Raw genomic sequence first — 4,552 nt, forward strand, 5'->3', positions numbered from 1 at the left:
CGAATTTAGTCAAGCCTTCCTCTCAATATCAAACACGTATGTGAGGACATGTGCTCAGACTGTCCTTTTCTTTTAAGTGACATCTCTATGATGTGTGTTTTCTGTTCAAAGAAACTCTGAGACGATTTTCCACTTAGATCAACATTCCAACCCATGACTATTAGTCAGAAATGTAAGTTGTGTTTACATTTCCTGATGGTATTTTAGAACATTGTAGATGCTGTATTAGTTACTAGTGAGATATAACGTAGACAGAATGATGATCTATTTCAGATAGGCACAGATGTTATTTTGGCATTCTAGGGAAAAACGATAATTCTTAAAGCATTGAAATTATCGTCCTGCGTGCCCAACCAGTTCCAATCCCTGAACTCTTATACACAAGTGTTCATTGAAGCATTAATTATCATGTCCAAAATGAGACCACCCCAAAGGTGGTAGATCTGGATTTAGGTTTAGGTGTAGGTGTAGGTGTAGGTGTAGGTGTAGGTGTAGGTGTAGGTGTAGGTGTAGGTGTAGGTGTAGGTGTAGGTGTAGATTTAGATTTAGATTTAGATTTAGATTTAGATTTAGATTTAGATTTAGATTTAGATTTAGATTTAGATTTAGACACTTGTTCTTTCTGGCTTAGCTATGTGCCCAGAGGTGGATGCCCTAAACAAGCTCTCTGATCTCTTTTATTTGCACATTGGTGAGATTTATTAAATAAAACTCTGAAATCATATTTGGAGAGCCAATTGAACAAAGGCGTGCAATATTCTTAGCTGAGTGCCCAATTGATTAGTTGATGTAAAGGAAAAAGAAAATGATGAGGAGGACTTTTCCAAGGAGGATGTGGCTTCTCAGGAACAGTAAAATGACATCCAAATCCCTGAAGAATTAGTGTTAGACAAGTGGTTTATGTCTTCATTCTAAGGTTTCTACTATCACCATGACAATGTATGTGAATAATGCATTATTGTGGCAGTAAATAAGTTTTTCCATTTCTGTGATGATCTTCAGACACACACACACACACACACACACACACACACACACACACGAGCACCCATTGAGAATACTTATAGAAAGCAGGGCTAAAAGGAAGGCCATGGATATAAGCGGGTACCGTGCTTAAGCTCATTTGATTCCTCTACTGTAGTGCTGATTTACTCTTTATTCCATGCATCCAGCTTCCCACTAAGGAGAAACAAAGGAGATTATTGGTACATTCAAAATTTGGGAGAAGTCAATGATAGTGTTCAATTATATATTCTGAAAGTTTGCTTCCTTCACAAAATGTATAATACATTAAGTATAAGAAAATAAGTCTCAGGATGAAAAACTAAAAATATGTTGTTCACCAACTCTATACAGTGATATGATTTCATTAAATATTCACTATTTTCTTATATGATTAGCATGTAAAAATACAATGGAGTTTTATCAAACTAATATTTGTTGGTATCTCTCTGTGATGTGGATGATTTCAGGGGCACATACTAATTATTGTATAGAAAGAAAATAAGCCAAGAGAGGGTGGCATAACACTGCCAGTGACGCAAGTCTGGAAGTAATCCCATTCAATCATCAAAAACTGTATGTGGGTGCAACTTATATTCTAATATATGGATAAAAAGTTGGTAACATTGAGTGGCATGGAACACATGATCAATAGTTCACAGAATAGGAAGACCCTAGAGTCTCTCTTTAAGTGTAATTTTAAATAACAGCATTATTGAGCAGTGATTCATATGTTATAAAATGCATTCAAAAAGAGAAAAAAAAACTGCTGAAATGGCAAAGCTCATATTCTGTCCTGCAAAATGCAGCTTTATTCTGGCTGTAAGATAACAGTGTCATTACAAATGATTATGGTACCAAAAAACAGAGAGGAAACTCTGGACTTTGTGCCTTAGACTTCAACATTCTATCAAAAGTGATGATAAAATCAGGCAGAAGCAAACTAGATTCTTTAAATTGGAACAACAAAAGTCTAGGTTATGGTATCTCCAGGATAAATCGTCTTGTAATCTCAGCCATGAGAATTATACCATACAGTACCCCTGCAACAAGCTTTGTTCAAATTCAAAATCTATATATTTTATTAGCTATGTGACTTTAGATTGGACAATTCAAAGATTCCATTTCCTCATAGTGATAATACAGACTTTGCATATACTATTTAGAAAGCGTTTTTTTTTTCTAAGTGTGACCTCCCACTCTGAAAGAGCACCTATCTTACCTTTCTTCTGATTATCCCCTCCATCCTTAAAATTCTGAGAATAGAAAATTTAACTAATCTTAACAAACTTGAGTTTGACTATTTCAATATATATTTGCTCTATGTGCTGAGTGGTTCCATGAGTAAACGTTGTTTTGTTCCTCAAGGAGATGGAGAAAGAAGGGCAAGGGAAGAGAACAAAGAGGGCAAAACAAAGTTTTGGTTTTTTATATTTTGTATTTATATATAATACATAATTTATATATAATATTTTTATATTTTGTATTTATATATAATACAAAGTTATACAAATAACTTTGTATTATATATAAATAAATATATGTGGATTATATCTATATTATGTATATATTTATACATAAGAATATATTTGTAAGCTATTATATATATATATATATATATATATATATATATATATATATATTATAAAATATAAAGAGAAAGAGGCTATGCATCTGAGCCAGAGCAAGGAGGTTCATGGGAGTTGTTGGACAATGCAAGAGGAAGGGAGAATAATGTAATTATACTTTATCCAAAAAATGATTATTTTCAAAATAAGCTTGTGTCCTTCAGAACCTGCTGTTATTATGTGTGGGAGAATATTTCTATCACGTGACGCTGGTGAAGAAGCGTGGCAAGATATATATTTTTCTGCTTAGGTATGGGCAAGCAAAAAGCAAACAAACAAGGCTGTAAGAAAAGACAATGTAAACAACTCAAGGCAACTTATAAGGCTTATGTTTCAGTAAACCAAACTGTTTAGGTTTTGGCGAGGAAGTTCCTTAGGTGAATGATTCTGAACTATGGTTTCAAAGAATCTTGTAGGTTGGCCATGAATCTTCATTAAAAGTATTTCAACTTAATGGAATATATTAAACTATTCTTCCAGAAATATCATGTTCTGATTCAAAGCAAAACTTGTGTGTTTTTGAAACTTTAGAATAATAAAAATAAAGGTAAAAGTAACTTTTATCACTTTTATTTTATGTTATAGGGTATATAAACTAACTCCTCATGCCAAGCCCACCAATCAAATGTAAATGGGGATAAAGAGTGGGAGACAAGTAGCCTCATGTCCAGCTAGACTTCAAGAGGAACTATGTCACCAGTGTTAATAATCATGTTAGCTTTGAAGCCAGCCTTGTAAATTTACCCTCTACACTCATTCTCTCTAAACAAACATTCTTCTCATTTCAAGACACCACAAGGTGTGATTCTGCAGTGTCTTAAAGATGTTCTCTTTCTCTGCCTCACACCTGGTTTTTATATGGAGTTCACTGCTTATTTTCTTCTAATTATTTCATACAAATCCCTGCCAAAATCCAGAAACTGTAGACCAAAGCTCGTGAAGAATAGTGGGGGACATGTGCAGACTGTGAAGGTTAGAGTCAACAATTTTACTTTGTGTGTGGATGTGTTTATGTTAATGCATGTGTATGTATAGAAAAATATCCATGTATGTACATGTGCATATCAGTCAGAGGACAACATTGCCTCCTGTTTCTTGGGCACTTCCACCTTTTATTTAAGACAGGTCTCTCATTGGCCTAGAAATTTGCTGAGTAGGTAACAATAAGTTTCCAGGGATCCAGTGCCTCTGCTTCTCAAATTGTCATCTCTCTGGTGACATATATTTGCTGCTGTGTCTGGGGTTTTAGATGTGGTGTGGAAATTTGTACTCTAGTCCTTATATTTGCAAGGCAAGTATTTTCTCTACTGAGCTGCCTTCCCAGATCAGTCTCACTTTAAAGAACATACTTTTGTCAGCTGTATTTTGTGAGGAAACTGAGTGAAACTTGACAACTTCACCTGTTCTAATGTAATATTTGAAGACAAAATTTATACAGCTTTTACAAAATTTTCAACTCAAATTTCAACACCAGAAAGGAACAAATTGCATACTCTGACCTGTTAAGGATAATATAGTTGAATTCTGAAAGAGCCATAAGTATATAAAAACATTTTCAGCCATCCCAAGCTATTTAATCTTTTGTTCCCCTGAAGACAATTTTATAAATAGTGGTAAGCAAAGATAAGATAAAATTTACCACAGCCATCATTTCTAGCAGAACACTCTAGAGTTAAGTGATCATCACTGCTATTCAGTTCTAGAACTTTTTCAACAGAGAGAATATAAACTTCATCCCAACTAAACAGCAGTGACTCATTGCCTTCGCTAGCCCTTGGTCATCTGTAGCACACTTTCATATTCTGCTAGTTCCTCTGTTCTGGGTACCATGCTTAAGATTCATATAGGGTGTGTCTTGGTGTATATTTTATTTCCCCCAACATGTTTTTCCCAAATATTGTAATCTGTTTTTGTAATGTTCA

This window comes from Arvicanthis niloticus, chromosome 4, assembly GCF_011762505.2.
Source record: "Arvicanthis niloticus isolate mArvNil1 chromosome 4, mArvNil1.pat.X, whole genome shotgun sequence".
Classification (NCBI taxonomy): domain Eukaryota; kingdom Metazoa; phylum Chordata; class Mammalia; order Rodentia; family Muridae; genus Arvicanthis; species Arvicanthis niloticus.